The sequence below is a fragment of the Anser brachyrhynchus genome (assembly GCF_964034855.1).
Source record: "Anser brachyrhynchus genome assembly, chromosome: 2".
Classification (NCBI taxonomy): Eukaryota; Metazoa; Chordata; class Aves; order Anseriformes; family Anatidae; genus Anser; species Anser brachyrhynchus.
Window position 1 is genome coordinate 112,681,603 of NC_137695.1, and position 21,461 is coordinate 112,703,063.

General features: G+C 42.8%; 1 long non-coding RNA gene across 39 annotated transcripts in view; it reads left to right on the forward strand.

Moving 5' to 3' along the window:
- The first annotated feature begins 259 nt into the window (after positions 1-259).
- LOC308189196 overlaps positions 260-21,461 on the forward strand; it is a 63,457-nt gene continuing 42,255 nt past the window's right edge. For 12 of the 39 annotated variants that reach the window (XR_013946103.1, XR_013946104.1, XR_013946105.1 and 9 more), the window contains exons 1-8: positions 260-416; positions 564-735; positions 1,146-10,427; positions 11,018-11,178; positions 14,285-14,947; positions 16,096-16,165; positions 16,507-16,579; positions 17,013-17,070. This is a non-coding gene — a long non-coding RNA (uncharacterized lncRNA). The other 27 variants (XR_013946119.1, XR_013946120.1, XR_013946121.1 and 24 more) reach the window with 21 other exon arrangements.

The window sequence follows — 21,461 nt, forward strand, 5'->3', positions numbered from 1 at the left end:
TACAACGGAAAGAAAGCCTTAGTGTGATAAAACATTTTTGCCTATTACAAAGAAGTAAAAACTATTTATTCTGTCCCTCTCTTGTCCCTATGCCAATCATAGCTTAGCCAAGGGAGAAATTCACCCTTCCTTTTCCTTCGCTTCTTTGAGGACTGAAGAAACTCTGTCATGCTGGATCCCTTTAAGACCCAATTATCACACACAGCTGTCGTGGGCTTTTCGTTTAGCTAGGCCTGGAAAAGCTGTGCTGATTGCGATGATCATGTGCTGTGTTAGCTCCGCCTGCAGGGGGGTTTCTTTCTTCTGGTCTCACTTCCCCTGCCTTGGGAACGTGGTGGAGCTGCCATTTTGTTCCTGTTGAGGAATAAGGAAGAAAGAAGGTCTTTTTCACACAAGAGTTAGGGGTAAACTATAAGGTAAGACTTATCATTGTGGCTTCCTTTTTATCTTGCTAGGTTAGAGATAAGTCTGGCTTGTATAGTTTTTGGAACCTGCTTCCTATTGTCTTTTAAGAGTTCTTTGCTAGTTCCCTGTTTTCATTGCTGCTTTGCCGTTGGCTTTAGGTGGAACCCAACAAAATGTTTCGTCAGGATGACTCAAGAGATTTCCCTGTTCTTGCTGAAGCAGATAGCCAGAGCCAGCAGCATGATAGATCCCAGCCAGATGGATCCCAAACAGGATGCAGGCATCTGACTTCGGCGTGGAAAGAAATAGCTGAAACCAGGGCAATGGAAGGTGACTAGCAAGAAGGGGGTGGTTGTACAGGGAGGGAGGAGAATGAGTTTAATCTGACTTCAGTTCCAGCTGGGTGCTGCTGAAGCTGATTTTTTTGTTCATGGGCATGCATATAACACAACTGAAACAAGGTCCTAAAGATATGAGAGCTCAGGGTGGCAGCTGGCCAGGGCCATTGAAATGGAGTACAGCGTTCCTGTTTGCTCCTTGAAGGCTTCACTTTCTGACCATGCACAAATCGTATTAGTCTTGAGGTAAACAGTACACCTTCTCAAAGGCTTGGGGTGGGGTGGAAATAGTATGAGAGACTTAAAGTATTTAGTGATCAGGTGTTGTAGGGAACATGCTTTCTTGGTTTTGGGTGTTTGATGGGTTTGTTTAGCTTGGTCTCTTTCTCTTGTCTTCCATAGCTTACAGGTTTACAAGCCGTGCCCCACCTACCAGCACACACTCGGCTGATGAACGTCCCTTGGGCCTGTTTGTAATTCATGCAGTGACAGAGAGTGGGAAGGCTGTGAAACTGCTGGCTGGGCTTGATAACTATCGGTTGCAGCGTGAACCACCTCGATGTTGGGTCAGGGACTGTACCGAGCAGGCCTGCTCAACAAATCATGCTTCTGGAAGGCATCTGTCGCAACAGAATTTCCCAGCTGAGGAAGATTGCTTGAGCTCCTCGATAAGAGAGGAATTTTTTTCAATGGATGAAGGCTGTGATGACTCTGGGACAGCCAGCACCCAGGCAGATGTTACCAGTGATGATGCTATCACAAGTTTTGCAAAGGAGTATTCACTAGTTCCCTCAAATAAGCAAAAGAGTTGTTCTGCTCAGAATTTTGACCAGCTAGTAGAAAGCTATTTTGAAGGGATCTGAGCTTCAGCACATCTGTTTGTAATTTGGGATCCAAATCTGTTGGAGATGCAAATGACAGTCTTCATGTACACAGTTTATAGCAACATAGGCTAAACCCTGCATTAAAACCGTGAAGGTTCAAATAGGGTAAAGCCCAGTATATTTCTCTTAGATTGGCAGCCAGCTAAAAAGACAAAAACTGGAATGAAAATAGATCCTTCATATCAGTTGCTGCCTTCTTGGGGAGTTTAGAAACCTGTAATAATCATAAGGCATTAAAAATGGGAAAATGACTTTGAGTCTAAGCTAATGTAATGACTATTTCTTTTGCAATTGTGAGGGAAATACCAAGAAATATGGTTGTATTTTGTCTCTTTCTCAGCAGTAGAGTCTCATTTTAATAACTTCTTGAAGAATATTTGAAATTCAAAGCCCTTGTATATGCCAGTATTTCCTTTCACTAAGTGCTTTAATTTACTCTATAGAGGCCTAGAGGGTTTAGTGTTTGTTTTTGTTTTTTTATTTTTATTGGTCTACATCTTAAAAATTCTAATCCAATGCATATATTTTGTTATTGTACATAGCTGTTTATATATGAATAATGTGAAACAACTAGGGCACATCCTACTTAAAAATGGGGGGGGAGTAACAAACAGACCCACTAGCTGGGGTTAATTGTTCATGTGAAATGAATAATATCCTTGTAATAAACATTTATTTTTCTGTTGTGTTTGTGAGATAGTGTGTAGCTGAACACAAGTGAAGATCTAGGGACCTAGGTTTCTCGGTTTAGAACTCTTGTCTGTATTTAGTCAATGGGTGGACTTCTAGAAACGCAGCCTAGCCTAACAGTAAAGCTACAATGTGTGGTTACTGAAAGGTGGGTACCTGACTGGTGATTTGTCATGTTAGTTGGAAACTTCTCCTGTTCGCAGAGCTTGGTTATGTCTCAGAGTTGGTGTTCTTTATGAGGAATGGATTTGATATAGTGGAGATAATTGAAAACTAGATCTTTGAAGCAAGACTTTTTTGGTACTGCTTTTCTTTCTCTACCTTGGTAGGTGCAGGATTATGTAGCTTTTTTTATTACTGCTTACTGGATTTGGATAGCTTCTGCTACAATTATCTCTTTAATGATGTTAAATGCTTGCACTGTATTGCTTCTTGTGTGGTTAAACTTCTGCAAGTTAAGTGTACCTCTTCTGCTTTGGATAATAGGAGCAGCAATAAAGTGGTGGCTGTCCACCTGATGCTACTTACATCCTAATCCAACATACCAAACAACCCAGTATGCCTAACCTGTAGGGAAGGCTTGTTGACTTCATTTAACCTGCACTGAGCTTAAAATTAAACGTGTGTTTAAAATTATGTATTGTGTAAGTGTTCTCATTGCACAGCAGAGGCCCTATACACGTGAGGAACTTTATATATGGTGCAAATTTATACTAGAGTGGATCAGGCGGCTTCTGCTGTAACTTAATGTGCCCAAGTCAGGAATGGGCTGCTGCTTTAGTTAGATCTAGCAGTCTGTAAGATCTAAGCATTTATTCCCTGGGATCTGTATACCACCTCTCCCCACTCCCCTAAAAAAGGCTAATTCTATGCATTGGTTCTTGGGAACAGTGAAAGTAAATTGTTTTCTTCCCTGTTCTTCCTCCCCAGTTAAGTATCATTCCTTTTGAGTGATGCCTGCTCACCTTTCTGGAGTATTCACATACAATTATAAATTGTGGGTTTTTTTCCAGATTATTTTAAGGCTATTCATTGAACTAGAATGAGATTCTGCGTGTAACTCTTAGTAAGGCATTTAGTAAGCAGAAACTTTGGGCTAACTGACATAGCAGTGGCTGCTTGCTTCTTCATAATTTGTGTGCTCCTCAGGAATTAGGGGTTTCCAGCAATGCTCAGAGCTGCTGCTCTCAATTCCCTTAAGGCCTGTGAGTCTAGACCAAAAAAAATAGTGTTGCTTCAACTGAGAAAAAGCTTTTATTTTGGTCTGTGTTGCATTAAAATAGTATAGTAAATATGTGTAGCTCAATTTGCCTGGCAAGCTTGCCCTGTAAAGGTACTACAGGGTACAATGCAGAAATAACACTGTCATCTGGTTGTTATAGCTGAAATAGTGTAAGGCATCTATAGATACATCTAAAATAATGCCCTTGATTGTATATGTTTCAGAAAGTGATATGTTTGTGAAGTCGGCTGGCGATGTCTCATGTAGTCTTCTTCCAAGAGCATTTGTTCATAAGAGAGGCTCATGAAACATTTAAAAAAAAAAAAAGTCACCAGTGGGTAGTAAGATACCAAGCATTGTAGAGGTGTCAGCTTCTTGACAGCATGATTCAGTATTGTGCATTTTCAACTTGACAACTATACAGTTTTTCCTAGTGAATCTGAGATCCTGTAAGAGTTTTTGTGCATGCCTTTCTCTTTCCACAAATGATCCTACAACTGGGATTTTTACGTGTTGAGTTAAATGCAGGTATAAAGGTCTGAAAGATCAAGACTTCTGAGGAAAAAGTCCTCTCAGAGTAACTTCCTAGGAAAGAAAAGCCTGCAAGGCATTAACCTGAAATATCTTTGAAGAAAAATAGATCAAGTAAAGCTGAGGAGCAATCAGGAAAAAAAAAAATCTCAACTTTCTCATAAAGTAGATAAGAGTAGCTAATATTTCTTGTTTGTGTATTTGAATTCCTATGTTCCTTTCCAGTTTGGCCCTCTGTTATATTTCTGTTTACATATGTAAATAATGCCAAGGACTCCAGGGCTGAAGTCCAGTGATATGGTATCAGTTATCCTGAGTCCAGGGTTTCTCATGATGTTAAGCTATAAACCACCAGCTTCTTCCAGTGTAGGTGTTGGAAGTTGTCTTTATGCATTGTATGTGCACAAAGATCATTGTATGTATCAGTCTAGCTAGGTTGAATAATGAGGAAAAAGTAACAGAAAGTGAGATAGCTCTTGGTATAGGAATGCATCAGGGATTTGATGTATGTGCTCTTGCTACTAGTGTCTACCAACTTCCATGTCACTGCATTTTCAATGCTGCTGGCACCCTTCCTTGGTCCAGCCAAGAGGTTTTGAGCCTCTGGACTGCTGATTCTCTGTGAGCGTTTTAGTTTTCATTCCTTTGTTTGGGTTTACAGGGCTTCCTTTTCTTGGTTTGACTGAGGGTATGTGAGAGCAGGTGTCCCCATGGTGTTCTTTTACTCCTTGCCTACAGCTACAGAGGTATCAGTGCATTCTCTTCAAGTAAGAGTAGGCAGTAGGAAGAAGGTTTGAGGGAGGATAACCGAGTCAGTGAGCTTAGAGACCAGACCGAGACCTCCCATGATCAGGAGCTGTCTTTGTTCTGCCTTTTCATGATAATTATTGCAGTGGGGCCCTGCTCCACAACCGGAGCTCTAATATAATACAAATGGTCATCAATTATTTCATTACAGTAGCCTCCTTTTCCTTCACCACGTCCAACTGCCGTGTAGAAAGACACTTCACAATGGTCAAAAACAATACTGTTTTTCTGGTTCCAGCTCTAAAGTCAATAGATTATTTTTGCTGCTCTGAGAAAAGATTCAAGGCAAACTTCGGTAAAGGATTAGAAGTGTTAGTTTTGCTTTTTTATTTAAACCAGTGTCCGTGGTTACTTTAAAAGATCCAGAGAACCTGTGTCAAAGTGTTAGCTGAAGTGCTGCAAATAGCGTGTTATTCCTTTCTCCCCACCTCCTCCCCCAAATAATTCTATTGTTCTTGTAAATCTGCAGCATTCCAGCTGTGACTTGACAAGAGCCCTGACAGTTGCAAAAGCCGAATCATAAGAGCAGTGTTCTTGTTTCATGAATTATTTTACACAGCTAAATTTAATACTTTCCCCCCGCTTCCCCACCTTTCATTCTGGCAGATATTTAAGCTGCAAATTAGAGATGTACTGAATTAGCCTTCAAACCTCGCAAATGCTGTCAGAAAGCTGACTTCGTAATGATGTGACTCTGATATCAAACAGGTTATTGCTTATGTATAGCGGCACTTACAAACATGTGCGTACTTGTAACTCTTGGCCTTTGTGCTGCTAGGCAGCCAGCAGGTCATTAATGTGTGGTACAAACGGGACAGAGTCCCATGGACCCCGCGGTAGGAGCGCCTGAGAGGAAGAGTCAGAGTTTCCAGCAACCACTTTCAGTTGGCAGAGCTGTGATTGGAACCATGTGACACTTGGAGGCAATGTACCACCGGCAGCCAATTTATTACATATGGCAATATGATTAATGGTATCAAATGTGGGGTTGTGTTATTTTTTTTTAAGTTCAAGAATACTACAGCAGCCAACTGCAGGGAGTCCAAGGCAGTACAAATCTGTTCCATGAATTTAAAGTCAGGCAGATGAGGTTAAATGAGAGGGGGCCAGAGCCAAGATAATGATTGCAAAGTAAGTTGTTTCAAAAAAAGCAGTGTTTAGAATGTGTTCATGAGCAACAGCCCCTCTTCTCTTCTGTCTTACGGCCTTAATGGATACAGGCTGGAACAGGTTTCTGAAACTAAACTGCCTTCTGCTCTTAGCTTCTCTTCCTGTAATCCGAAGACCTGTTAATGGTATCCAACAAAACTTAGAGTCCCAAAGCAAACAGCAGCAAGTTAAGAGGCAGAATGGACTATCATTTTGCTGAAGACTGTTCTTCTTTATGATAGTGATGTGTGGCTCTGGAGGGTGACAACAGATATAGGCCTCCTTGTGCTGGTGGGCCTCCATGCCACTGAGCGGTCCTGAGCACATTTCAGTTGCTAATAGTGACATAGCTAAAGACCACAGTGATAACAGTCAATTTTTATTTTTTTGTGTAAAGCACAAATACCAATAATGCACTTAAGTGGCGTGGGATGGGGGGGTGTAGAAGCAGGAGTTACGACCATCTAAAATGTCTCATGCACATCACCTTACATATGCTTCTCTGGCCAGCTCCTTACATACCTGGGTCTTCACGTTTGTAGGGCCATGCTATTTTTCAGTCTCCTTTTACATACTGAATGCAGCTGGGCATCTTACCTGTGCTGTGCTGTGATCCTTCCTTACCTTGGCTGTGAAGCAAGTGAGACAAGGAGCTCAGCAGCAGCTAGAGGGGTGAAGTGGGAGCTGCTGCCCCCCAGGCAATGGTTCGCGTGCACTAGGGTGCTGTGGGAAGATACCCTCCCAGCTACAGGTACTTGTCATCTCATGTAGCTGGGGTCATGCTTGTCCAACATTACCCCAACTTGCATGTGCAGACAGAGCTGTCTGACGAGCCACTGCTGCACTGAGCCAGTGCCCACTTTGCTTCTACACAATTGCATGATGACCGTGTGATGAGACATGCATGTCGGGAATCTGTGCAATTGATGGGATTGATGTTAAAGACTATGCACATGTTCAAACCTAAATTTCAGTGTTCTGTGCAACACAAATCCTATGCCCCAATACCTTTTGCATAATAATGGCAGCAATTGTGAACTGCTGCCTTCCACAGTGTAGCTTTGAAAGTATAGAGGTGCAAGTCCTGAGTGAGCACAACTGCAAATATTTAGCATCCAAGTATGATTTCTTTCAGTCTACTACTTTTCCTCTTTTCACACCCTGCCACTATTCAATAATAGTGGAAGAACAAACCTTTTGTTAATACCCAGACTCTTTCATTACAGTGCTGTCATACACTGCATGAGGAGCAAGGCATTTATATCTCTCCTGCCTCAACACAAAACGTACAGCGGGAGGTCTGATATGGCCTAGTGCTTCACTTCATATGCCTTGTGGCCACATGGTCTCTCTTTTATGCGCGTGTATGTGTGTTTGTTATTGTTGGATAATGCTGAAGCATGCACTGATGTGGCCTGCCAAGGGGTTTTTAGAGGCTTATTTGGTCTTTGGTCAAGAAAAAGATTTCCTTTACTTTCTTTAAGTTAAAGGGATAGTTGTCTCAGCTAACTTTAGGCATCTGATGTAGGTGCTGTGAGCTGCCCCTCAGAGATGCCCACCTCTCTCTGCTGATCATGGAGGGAGCTGAGCACCCTGACTTCAGGTTGAGCCCACCTCAAGCACCAAAGGTGGGTGATGTGAGTTCCCCCTTCCCACGTGCAGACCTGCCTACGCCTTGTGGCTTGCACAGCTCCTGCCTACGGATGGCAGCCTGGCCGGACATGTGTTCGTGTTTTAACAAGATGGGGGAAACCTTTGAACAAATTGCCAGCAAACTTTTTGCAGGGCAAGCGTGGGAGAAGGCTGCCTGCACGAAGTGACCCTCTTGCCGGCAGAGAGGGAGAGACAAAGTGCGGCACAAAGAACGAGCAAATGAAAGAGCTGGCTTGCAACTCTGATCCTTATGGACTTTTCTTGAGCTCTCGCAACAAAAAGTGTAACTCTTGTGATGAATACAGTCCTACTGTTGTATTCCTCTGTTCCAACAATAATTTCAATTGAACCCTACTGCATGTGGAGTCCTTTTGCTTTTTAGGTCATAAAAGCAATATGTGGAGTAGAGACTTAAAAAATGGACTTTTAAAAGACTCCAATGCCTCAATCTCTCCAAGAACTCAACTGATAAATCTCCTGTGTAAAATGATCACATTTTATAGAGAAGAATCTTTGTTAGACATTCATTAGCAATAACATGTGAGCCAATTTAAGGAATGAAACCTTTCTTCTATATAAAACCCACTGTGGTCACTAAAACTAATGACTTTTTCGGCCTACCACCCTTTAATTCAGTAGCAAAGCACGTGAATTTCCCGTATTGCTTAGTTCTCCAACAATTTGTTTATCTTTGAAGAGCAGGTCCCTGACTGTGTGAACTCAGGCACATCCAAAAGGTTAAGTAAGAATAAAAAAAGTAGATCAGGGCCACAAATGTGGTATTTAAAATCACGACAAAGTTCTGACTGTATTGAGGAGGTCTGGAAGAAGAACAGTTAATGGGCTTACTTCTATTTCAGCTCATCTCCACATGTGAAGCAGCTGGGCAGGAGAGAATTGAAAATACAATGTGAATTTAAGTGCCCTGAGGCTGATCTGAACCCATCAAAGTTGGTGCAAAAAATCCACTGACTTCAGTAGCCTTTGGAGCAGTTGATGCATGTTCTGCTAATTACCAAAAAAAAAAAAAAAAAAGTGTTAGCTACCATTCACTAAATGGAGATGGGAAGAAGGAACACTTCATGTTCAGATTTCTCTGTGTGTGTGTGTGTGTGGCTTTTCTTTAGATCCAAGTTTTTTTTTTTTTTTGAACAATGAGATAGCAATGAGATACACGGATAGTAAAACTGCCAAAGAACAAAGCAGGCTGAAACACATGCAAAGGTATTTTTTTTCCATGTTTTAAAAATACGGTTGACAATGGGAAGATTTACTCCTAGGTTCAAATATGGTAAGTTGTAAAGAGGAGAAAGCAGTAATCGATCTAATAATTGTTAAAAGAATTCTGTACCGCATTTGCCAAAGCTGTATCTGTGCTTCCGTGGACATGGCTGTAATGTGCCTTGCCTGGAGGGCTGACTGCAGTGTTTTGGGTCTCGTTTTCAACCTGATTGTGGGAGTGTGGCCATGGGGGTCGACAAGCCCCATGGTTGGGGATAACATCGGACTCTTAACCATGAGGCCATAAGGAATGTAAAGAGTTTAGAAGGAACAAAGGAGGGTGATTCGGGAGACGCCTTGTTGTCTCGGGTTGCTTGTTCTCCAGCTGTTAAGGCATGGAAGTTGCTGGGTGTTAGCTGTTACTGGGCAAAGTGGTTGACCAATGAATAGTTTAGTGGAAAAGTACTGCTGTGGGGTGAATGCTATAAGAAGGGAGCCTGTCCTCACTAAGGGGATTGAGGAGTGAGAGTTGAAGTTATGCCCTCAATAAAGTGGTAGCAGTTATCCTAAAAGAACCCTGGTGTCCGTGTGGTCATTTTGCCACAGATGGTGCCCGAACAGGGACATGAAGAACAGGAACAAGGACAGGCTAGCAGAACAGGGACCAGGGAAGGAACAGGGACACTGATTGCCTCATGAAGATAGGTTTGGCTGAACTCAGCAAACCGCTCAGAGAAGCTCGTACTGAAAGATGCTGGATGAAAGCACAGTCAAGCTGAGGGGAAGCTCATACTGAAAACTGCTGAAAGGAAGGGCATACTTTAAGTCTCTGGAAAGAAGCGCACCTGAGCTGGAAGCTAGCTCAAGCTGAGAGAAGCGGACCCGCGCACACAACTGCTCCTCACTGGCTGAAGGTAAGCAGTGGCACTATGGGGAATCATATGGCCTTAGAAAAAAGAATTTCCTGGTAGCTTTCCAGCTTATTCCCTTTATTATGAACCAGACAGTTTATGATCCTGAAGCACGGGACCAAACTGAGGTCAAGCTTTGGGACCCTGCTACTAAAAATGACAAGGTTGTGGCGGGATTGCTTGGCACCTGGCGAGCAATCTGAGGCCTTAAAGAGCCATGTTGGGAGCACAAGCAGAAACATATGGTTTGCCAGACAGTGAGGGAGCTGCTGGCTCGTCCACTGATCCACCTGCTACACCATCGTCCCCTTGCCGCTATTGCCATGGCAGGCTTTTGCTGTTACGCCCCCTGGTGACCTGGGCGTTCCTTTTGATCCAGGCCCTGTAAGCCCTGAAAGGGATCCGCGTCTGTTTCCCTTCGATCTGGGAGGAATAAGATACATAGGGCCTGAAGGCCGAGTTGCTTAACAACTTAAAGCGAGACATAGTGTTCCCACAAGTAGCCCCTGGAACTCGCCAGCGTTTGTAATCAAGAAAAGGAACGGAAAGTGGAGACTGTTATGTGATCTGAGAAAAATTAATGAAGTCATGGAAGATATGAGAGCGCTTCAACCATGTCCTGGTTCCAGTTAGGACAGAGTTAATTTTTCCTCCTAGTAGCTGGTAGGGTGCTATGTTTTGGATTAGGATGAGAAGAGCGCTGATAACATGCTGATGTTTTAATTGTTGCAGAGCAGTGTTTACACCAGGCCAAGGACTTTTCAGCTTCTCGCTCTGTCCTGCCAGCGGGCAGGCTGGGGGTGCAGCAGGAGCTGGGAGGGGACAGACCCGGGACAGCTGACCCAAACTGGCCAAAGGGGTATTCCATACCATCTGACGTCATGCTAAACAATATATAGGGGTGGCTGGCCGGGGTGGGGGGGCCGGCTGCTCGGGAATAGGCTGGGCATCGGTCAGCGGGTGGTGAGCAATTGCATTGTGCATCACTTGTTTTCTTACACATTATTATTATTAATACTATTATCATTATCACTATTATTATTATTATTGTTATTATTATATTCCTGTCTTAATAAACTGTCTTTATCTCAACTCACTGGCTTCACTTTCCCGTTTCTCTCCCCCATCCCAGAGAGGGAGGGGGGAGGGTGAGCGAACGGCTGTGTGGTGTTTAGCTGCCAGCCGGGTTAAACCACAACAAACCAGGATTGCCATCTCCAACTATGCTCCCCCAGTCATGGACATTAATAGTAATAGACTTAAAGGATTGTTTGTTAAACTTTGCCAGAATTTGGAAAACTATGTTTCAACTGACACAGTTTTTGCTTTTATTTTTGCGCCTGTCCACGCAGGAGAAAAGGCAAAGGGTGTGTGTAAACATCTTTCAGCTTTTGCAAAATTAGAAATCCCCAAAAACGATTAAAACAGGTAATGGGCCAGGATATGTGGCCCACACAACCCACTCCTTTTTTTCAACAGTGGGGTATTCAACATCTGACGGGTATAGCTCATTCTCCCCACGGGTCAAGCAGTTATTGAACAGGCCCATGATACCCTAAAAGCTATGCTTCTAAAACAAAAAAGGGGGAGTAGGGGTGTGACCCCCAGGAAAAGACGGCTAAAGCATGCTATGTTCTTAAATTTTAAAATTGATGGACAGAGGAAGGTCCTTGCATCTGTCCATGCAGGAGAAAAGGCTACAGACAGATCTGGGAGTAACTTAGTTAAAGAAAGGGCACAAGTCATGGTAAAAAATTAAAGCACCAATCATTGGGAAGGGCCCTACTCTCTAATAACTTGGGGTCGAGGTTGTGCTTGTGTTTTAACAGGAGCTGGTCCTAGATGGGTGTCAGCACGATGGGTCCGTCCGGCCATCTCATCATCTGCCTTAACGTGATCACAGCACTCTCCTCCGCGGTTTGGACTCCAGCTCAAACAAAAACAATGTATGGGAGGGTCCCGCTGGCATATGCAGGACTCACAAACGAGGACTCCAGGAGCTGGAGGGGCAGCCAGAGCCCCCCTGGCTGGGCAGAACTCAGTGCCTGCCTCTCCCAGGGAAGTGGTTACAAAGTTTGGTAAAGATAGAATTAGTATGCCTGGTAGTCTTTCTCTGTTTTAATTTGTGTTAATTGTGCTTTCTTAATTTGTGTTATTTGCGCTTTTTTATGTTAATAAAGAAGGGGGAGATGTGGGAGTGTGGCCACGGGGGTCGACAAGCCCCATGGTTGGGGATAACATCGGACTCTTAACCATGAGGCCATAAGGAATGTAAAGAGTTGAGAAGGAACAAAGGAGGGTGATTCGGGAGACGCCTTGTTGTCTCGGGTTGCTTGTTCTCCAGCCTTTAAGGCATGGAAGTTGCTGGGTGTTAGCTGTTGCTGGGCAAAGTGGTTGACCAATGAATAGTTAATGGCAAAGTACTGCTGTGGGGTGAATGCTATAAGAAGGGAGCCTGTCCTCAATAAGGGGGTTGAGGAGTGAGAGTTGAAGTTATGCCCTCAATAAAGTGGTAGCAGTTACTGATCCTAAAAGAACCCTGGTGTCCGTGTGGTCATTATGCCACACCTGATTGTCTTGGCTTTCCCTACCATTAAAATGGAGAGAGGGATAATGTCCATGTACGCCTTGTCCAGTTGTGGATCCAAGGCATGCACTAGTGCATAGCAAGTGCTCTCAGACCCTAGAGCATGGCTAAAGACACTAGGTTCCTTAGGCTGAGCCTAAAAAGACCCCTTAAAGGTGCTATGTAGGATTTATTTTTCCTAGAAGAATACAAAATTTGAAGCCTGTTTTGTTTTTACGTAGTCTCCATAAGAATGTGTCTCTATAAGGCACAATTCCTTAGTGCCTAATTTGCTTCTATTATATTCTAGACAAATTAAGAACAAAACCATGGGGGAATGCATGGAAAAGTGTCAGAGTGACTGAGAGTCAATTTCCTGGGACTTCAGCTGAAATTTTAGTTCCCAAGTTGCTTTTAAAACAGGAATTAGGTTCCTGAGTCACCCAGGAACTAATGAAAATTTTCCTTTGAAATGTGATGAGGAGCTCAGACAGAGCAGAGTGATACACAGTCCTTGGGGCAGGATTGCCTGGAGAGACTGATGGTAAAGTGCATTTCATGCTAGCTGTAACATTTTTAATGCAACTTATTAAAAAATAAAATTAACAGCACTGGGCAAGTAAGTGATAGATCTGGCTGAATGAAGAGATGTTAAGGGGGACAAAAGGGGGCGTGCAGAGCATGAAAATGAGTGACACCTTGGAAGCGCTGGAGTGCACTTTAGTGCCTTTGAGAGGTCTGGTCCAGCCTCTTCCAAGGTGGCATGTTGTGATGGAGGCAGCGGGTGAGTCCTGACACTCAGAGGGCACTCTCCAAATTGGAGTGGTATGAGCAGGTTCCTTCACTGATTTCCCCAGCCTTGGGAAGGCTGGGTTTAGTTTCTGGATCCCTTGATGCCATTGTACCTACCTGTGGGCTCCCAGCAAAAGGCTCCTTATTAGCTGCACATTCCTGTGGCATCCGTTTTACTGACAGGGACTGGGTGAAGGAACCTAATGGCTGCAAACTACTCCAGGAATAGGAGGTCAATGACAAAAACCAACTTTCAACCACATCAGTTTCTCAATCTGGCTTATGCCACGTCTGTGGGGGAACTAATGCTGGCGTGAAGGAAGGGGACCACCTTTTAACCAGGAACCTGCGCCTACACCAGCTTAATCTGTTGCGAGAGTGCAGTGTAACTAAAACCTAACCCAGATGATTTTTGGATTATTTTTTCCCTTTGTTACAGCAGAAAGACTTTTAATTTACCCTCATATTATGACTTCATCATTAATAAGGAGGAAAGTAAGTAATGAGACAATGTGTACAAAATGAACAATTTCGTACCATAGCAAGTTGTCTGGCGAATTCTTTCATGAATGCTCTCTGTGTGATATTTCTATAGTATAATAGATTCTGGCTGTTCACTCTAATAATTCTAAGCTTCAGGGTAAGATTTTATTTCTCTTTTGAAAGTAATATAATCAGTGGTGCTAGCACAAAATTCCCTGTGTGTTTTTGTGCATCCTTAACACTTCTTGGGATGAAAGTGAAACTTATATTATTTAGAGCAGTTCAAAGAACTAAGTTCCTTCTCTAATGGTGGTTCCTGCTAGAATTCCTTATGAAAAAACATTAACCAAGCTAGTGGAACTACAAAGCATAGTAGGTATTCTATGTTTGCAGAAGGAATGGGTCCAAAAAGCTTTAGAAAATGTTAGTTTCTGTGCACAAAAGGCATATTTTAAAAGTCACCCAAGGACAATGTGGATATTTGTCTATCCAGGAATTTTTATTTGTGTGTTATCTGTGTGAAGCTCCTGGAGACAAGGGTAAAGGGTTTTGGCAAAGCATGAGGTAGCTTAGGACAATAATGATGCAGGCACCAGCACGTGTTTTGATTGAATTCTGTCTTCGCTTGTTAGCTTTGATTCACTGCTCCGTCAAGAGGAGCACAGAGCTTTCCTGCGCTCCCTTCATGTTCTCTGCTTGCCAGGAGAAAGGACCACTCCTGCTGCATCCATTCAACTCCCAAGCTCCTGATCTTTTTCTTGATTTCCTGTGAAGCTCCACAGGTTTTTTTTTTTTTGCTTTTTTTTTCATGGGAAAGTTTATCGTGTCCTGTCCCTGTAGAGCTAGAGCTGTGTCTGTGGCAAGCCAGACTCTGCACTGCTGGAGAGCTTGCTGAGGCAGTTCTTCTTCCCAAGGCATCGAGAGGAACGAGTTTCTCATCTGCTGGCATGAGTGTGCAGATACTAAGTGGTTCTCAATATTATAGGTTCAGAGATTTTTCCCTCAAATTGCACAAAGTTTCTCATGCAAGAAGAATAACTTCAAAACCAGAATGTGGTCATCTGTGCCAGACATCCTTCCCCTGTCTTCCCACAGTTGTTTAAATCTCTCTTGCAGCAAGTAACCTTTTTGCTTAAAGACTGAGAAGAAGCTTTCCTGCTGCCTCCTGGGCAGTGGAGACCTTTCCTTATGCTCCAACAGCCAGATCGCCTTCCCCTCCTTTCTCTGCTACTGTGCTGTGCTGCTCATGCACATGTCCCCAAGGCCTTCATGGGATTTTGTTGGCCAAAACTAAGGTTAGCCTGGAATCACTGTTGTGTTTTACCATGTGGTTGCAGTCCTATGAGCTGTATTTCTTTGTAAGAATATTCACAAACCGAAGTATCTTCTGTGCTTATTTGCTTGTTCTAACCAACTTTCTCAAGCTCCTAAGGCGTTATCAGCTGATTCACAAGACCGTGAGTTCATTAATATGGAGTAACTCCTCACCTTATGATTTTTATCCATTAATATGAGCATGTTTTTAGCTGTTCACAGCAATTAAATCAGAACTTGATATGCCTGAAAAAAAAACTGAGCATCGAGCCTTGCTGTTATGGGTACTCATTAGTAAACAAAACAATCTTTGTGATATATCATGCCAAGGGTTTTAAGGAAAAGATGATTACCTGCTCCAACAGCAATAAAACCAACGGTAGAATTTCTCTTATCACCTACACACACAGAATCCTCTAACACAAATAGATGGAAGTACTTAACAGATGGACATGTGAACCTTGGGATGAGTGTATTAGAAAAACAGAGCAATCACTGTGTTTTTCAGCAGAAATAGTGTTAACATCTAAGGAACAGGTTAGAAATATTTTGATTAGCTGGAAGTATAAGTTCTGTTTGTAGCAAAATCAGTTTAGGTCTGCATTTCTTTTACATAAATAAAACAGAATTTGTTTCACTTGCTGGGAGATTTTTAGATGGTCTGGATCTGTTGTTGGATTAAATTTTTACTTTGTCTCAGACCAGTAGCAGCCTTGCTAACATTTTTTTTTTTTTTCACCCTCTGTGCTCTCTGAGGTCCTGCAGTAGTTTGAGAGCTGAGGTTGCCCTGATGCCCTTGAGGAGTACTTTTTGCTACTCAGCTGTGCAAAATGCCATGTGTTGCTTCTTGTCACTGCTCTGCAGAGATGACTGCATTGCAGTGGACTTCTATCAGTTCACTGTTAAGCCTGTTGTGTCTTATTGATGGCCTGAAAGAGTCTGTAGAACATTGCTAAAAGCTAAAGAGACCTACAATTATGGCTAAATTAATGACTGAAACAGACCTCTAATCAAACTAAGTATTTCAGATGAGGGACTGTGTTTTTGGAGGCTGCTTTAGCAAATTTTGTGCCATACTCTGGGATGAATTGCATTACAGAAAACTGAATATTTTACCTCTCCATTTTAGGTTGTCCTAGATCTCTGCCTTCAAGTCCTTTTTGTGTGATGAAATGCACTGAAGTCCTCTTCATTATTGTGTATGTGCAGCAGTATAAATGTTAAAAAGGAACAGCAATTGAGAGATGAAACCCTCACTGGAGGACCAAGCCATGAGTCAGGGTCTTTGTGCTACCAAGACCTTGTTGAACTTCCAGCAGGATGAAAAGTGTTCTGTTCGTCATGTCCCCATTCTCTCAGTTGATTGGGGTAGCTTTTCAGTTTGGTTAATGGTGGTTTTACCATTGCAGTCAAGGGAAAATGGCTGGCTCCATGGCTTATGCGGGACTGCAGTGCTGGGATTTTTCTATGCCATTGTATTTACTATTTTACTGGGAATAAGAAGCCTCTGAAGCAGGTAACCTTTATTTCCACCCAACAGGAACAAGGAGATTCAGAATCCCAAAAATCTGTCTGTCACAGTAAGATTTCCTGCCTCATTTTAAGATGGTCAGGTAAGGTTCATCTTCACCTCTACAGTTCTAGTTACCCTTCAGATAAAGGCAAACAATCTTTCTGAGGTTTGAAAAGTGACTATGGCAAATCCACCCATAAGTTAGGTGATTATTTAGGCTTTGGCAGTACAGTGCTCTTTAATAACTGATAAATAACCTAAATTGGTTACCAGTTACTATCTGAAAATCACTTTTATGCGTATGGGGGCTTTTTATGTCAGATTTTACACGTGAGGTAAATTTATGCTATAGAAATACTGGTTATTATTATGATTATCCTTTAATCTAGTTTGAGATGTGTGGATTTGGGATACGCTTACCTTGTTTTTCACCAGTTTACAGGTTTTTGACAGGTAAATAATTTTCTAACATTAATAAAGATCTGTAAAGACCTCACTTAGGTCAAGGGTAAAACTGTCTGTGCCGATTTCAGAGTCCTCTGGGAAGACTCCTGTGCCTTAAGTGACTGCAGTAATACCAAGAGCCACAAGGTAAGGCTTTGAATGGTGCTCCACAGTGCTGGGAAGTCCTTTGCTGCTTTTCCAGAAGATCAGGTTTCCTCACATTGATGCCCTGGCATGGATCATTGGAGGTCACCTTGCTATGATTACATTTCCAGATCATTCCTTTTCCAAAAGGCTTTTGTTCTCTGGGAAGTGCCACCTGAATAAAATGATACTAAAAGACAAAGCCACCAGCAATGAAAAATATTCTCTGTAGGATTAGTAACTGCTACAGCATCTTCTTTCCTCTCTATTCTACTTTGTTGACATTGGCAATAAAAAATAATCACTTACTGCCAGTCTGCAAGGACATTGTCTCTAAGTTTAAATGGCAACAGCTAAAAAGACTGAGAGAAGAACATCTAAGATACATCTATTACTGTCTTGGCTTTTCCAAAAATGTCAAAAAGAAAGACTCTTTTGCTCAGCATTTGTGTATGCTTGGTGGCAATGGGAGGAGAGGGAAGATGCTGTGATATTCTTTCTCCTGTTTTCATTAGCTGTTAGATGGGGCAATGACTAGCCATCTGTATATAAAGACAGCAGTCACTGAGTGCATGCTTAGAACAAAGGGGAGGGCTAAAAACAGACAAAAGCTTTATTTTGGCACAACCACAGTGCTTTTGGTAAAGACCTTTCTTTGACCTTCCCAAAGATAATGATCCATCTCCATCCCAAAAGCCGGAGAGGGGTATTGAAAGGCCAGGGTATCATCTCTCACCACATTTTCTCCTCTCTGTCCCAAAATTGGTTTCATATTTGACTTTCCTTCCTGCTTCTTAGTACATTTCTTTATGAACAGGAACATTGCACGGTAAATAGTCTATCTGTTGAGATGACATATTGCAGCAGATCCCTCAGGAACACTGCAGTTGGGTTGACATTTTTGTCTCATCACTGCTCTGGAGAATGGTTTTGCTTGTGGATTCTGAGAATGACTCACATAATGACCAAATATAAGTGCATTTCATAAGCATAATAGGCTAACAGTAACTGCATGGTTGGCCAATGTTCCTCTGCCTGTCCATATTTGTGTAGACTTAACGACAGATACCCTTCTGTACTGAAGGACAAAAATACTTCAGCAAAATCCTGGGCATTAGGATGGTTCTGCGTCAGACTTGGTCGTCCTTTTGGTTTGTGTGTATATAGAGATATATATATATGTAGTGGATTCTGATGGGAGCAGTGGCTTGGTTGGAGCATATGAAGACTTCAGGTTTCAAGGACAGCTGGAGCTGTTGTACGACCGAAAGTGTGAGACCCCAGTGGGGCAGCCAGGTCCTCTCTGGACTCCTGCTATTGTCTGCATGACTCTGTGGGTAAAGGGTTTTTTCTAAGTGCATCTAATTGCAAGATGGGAGCTGGTACAACCCAGGGGGAAGATGAGGTGTCAGCTTTCTGAAAGGCAGACGTATGTCCTCTCACACATATACGTGTGGGTATTTTGTTTAGCTATGAACTCGTTTCTGATTACCTGTCTATAAATAATAAGGGACTGATTTGTCCTACCTCTGTCTCCGAAACTCTTCTTCCATCTTCAGTATTAGAAATACAGCATGCTGAATTCAGTGCAGTGCTCTGCGTATCTGATTTTCAATGCTGCTTGGAAAACCCTAAGGCCAGGACTGAAATAAGAGCTGAAATCCAAACAATGTGTGACTGAACACAAAACAAATCATGGCTTTGCAGGAATATGTTGTGACAGCTCTGCCTTCTCCCATAACTGCTAGTCGATTTTCCCCCTTACTTTTAAATAACATAGTATACATATTGAACCAATAATCGAGTAAAATGGAAAATGCATAGTGAAGCTAAAAAATGCTGAGATGTAAAATCTTCTAAAACCCTTCTGCAGGGGCTGAATGGTATTCTCTCCCTCCTTGCCTCCACCCCACCCCTCTCTCATTCTCTCTAACAGCAAGGGTGCTGTTATATGCTTTGTAATATGCTTTGCTTCTTAAAAGATAGAAGGTAACAAAGCCTATCCCGTGGAATGAAGAAAACAAAGAGATGAGTTTGAGGTAAGCTTAGAAATGCCCATCATAACTGGACAGCATCTGCAGGCATGTGAGTTGAAAAGTCTGACCTGCTATATAGCAACATTAAAATTCATTCCTCCTCACGTGGTGAAAACGTCTAATAAGACGTGTTCTTGTGGCATCTTATCCTTTCCTCCTTTGCTGCACTCCCCCACCCCGGCTAGTGGGGACCAAATATAAGTAGTGGTGAAGACCACCAGGTGCTGGGCCAAGTTGCTCACCTCTTTCTGAAGGTGCTGGTGCTCAGAAGACTCAGCTGTGTTAGCTGCAGCTGTGGAGGCACTCATATAAGCCTGCCCTTCTGCTAAACCAGGGTCCTCAGGGAGGCACCACTGACATTTAGGTGAGTGAGTTGAGCTCTTGCTGTCACCTCTGCTTGTGCTGCATGTGTGTGCCCTGTGAGGGAATAAGAAGGCTTAGCTTGAGGAGGACCACAAGCACATGGATGCAGCTCTGAGCTCCTGATGAGGGCAATGTTGGTTAAGCAACTCTGACCTTCAACTGAGTTTTGACCAAAAGGCTCCAGCTCTCTTGCACAATGGATGTGCAAATGAGGCCTTTCCCATTTCAGCCGTTCCTCCTTGCGCACAGCAGTGGGCTGGCAGAGAGCCTTCCCTCTGGGGGTCCCCGCAGGGCTTTTTCGGGGTCAGGTGTCAGTGGTGCTCACCCCGAGCCAAGGGACATAGGCTGCTCTAGGGGAACACCAGTATTGTTAGGTTTCTGTATAGGCAGCTGAGGAAGAGGCAGATGAGGACAGAGCACAATGAAAAGGCAATGGGCAGCTCTGACTTGCCTTATTTTTCCCCTTTGAAAACATTCTTTCTTTTCCAATTTTGAGTGGTTTTTAGGGTACTCATTAATCTGGAAAACAAGAACAACTTCCAGACCATTAGTGCCATGGTGAATTGAAACACTAGCCAGGCTGGGCTAATAGTGCCAGGGTCATACAAAATACCAGTCGGTGCAGGCTATTAAGTGCCAGGGTGATTTGAGAGAACAGCTTGTCCAAGATACAAATGCCAAAGTAATTGGAAATGCCTCCTCACAAGTCGATGTATAAATCAGCAAACTGTTTTAATTTAACAAAGTATGTGTGATTATCTTTGGCCAGGCGAAAAAGCAGTGCAGGTACTGAAGTAGGGATCTGCTGATAGTTTTAGTGTCTCTGAGTGCTATATTTCCTTATGCTTATGGCATTATGGGTAAAATTTCATTACAAGAGAACACAAAAGCGAGGTTGCCAATCCCTGAAAGCTGTATACTGCATGCTCTGATATCCTTTGAAGAGTGGGGAATTCCTGCGGATTCCAGAGACCTGTCAGTATGGGAAGTGGAAACATAATTTAGCGCTTATGTCCTACAGATGATTTTGGCTTGAAGAGTATTATTCAGCACTCTCCCCTGGAGCTCTATAAAGCCCATGCTAGCTTCTCTAAGTATCTTATAGTCCAGCCACTGTTCTGGCCTGTCACCTGGCTCCGGAGTGTCACCCTGCCTGAAAAATCGATTTATGTAACTCTACACTAATTGCAGATGGGATTCAGTGTAGACTTCCAGCTCAGAAAACATGACCCCCCACCTTGCACACTCAGAAAGTTTCTGCTTCACTAAGGGAAGCTCTGTTAGGCTCAACAGCTTCTGGGCTGCACAGCCCAGACACCTGGATTAATGGTTGTGACAGTTCGGAGTATTGTGCTCGGTTGTAAAATCGTGATAAAGGAGACTGAATATGAAGAAATGCAGTTACTGGATGGGACAGTGTTTGTTAGGTAACACGGGAATGAACCCGAGCCCTTCTTCAATATGTCCTTTTCTTAGATTTGATAATATTATGTTAATATTCTAAATCTTTCTGAAACTACTCTGAGCTTCGTAGTGCTACAACAAACACCCATGAAAGTTCCAAAACTTAAGAAGAGATGCTTTCTTTTTTTCCTGAGAGTTGCTCAAAAAAGCAGCACAACTATGCTAATATTCATCATCTTTGGATTGCAGGCTTGATTTTGCAGATTGAAAGAATATTGAGAAGTTTTGGCTACATGTAATCTCAACTTCTGATGCAGCTGAGGTTAGGTCACCATGAGCTTTGAAAAGTCTTGCAAAAGGAAGAGTTATGAATTCATCCCAGAGGGCCATAAGAGGTCTTAATTCTGCATCAAAGAGCCCAAAACAGTTAAAATGGGAAACATGGAATCACAAAGACACCGCAAATATGACGGACACGGAATCAGTAATTGATAGGGGTGTAACCGGGATAGATGAACAAAATGGGATGAAATATGCTTTCAGCAGCAGTAGCTTAGTAATAATGGTGATGATAACTTATCTCTTGCACAA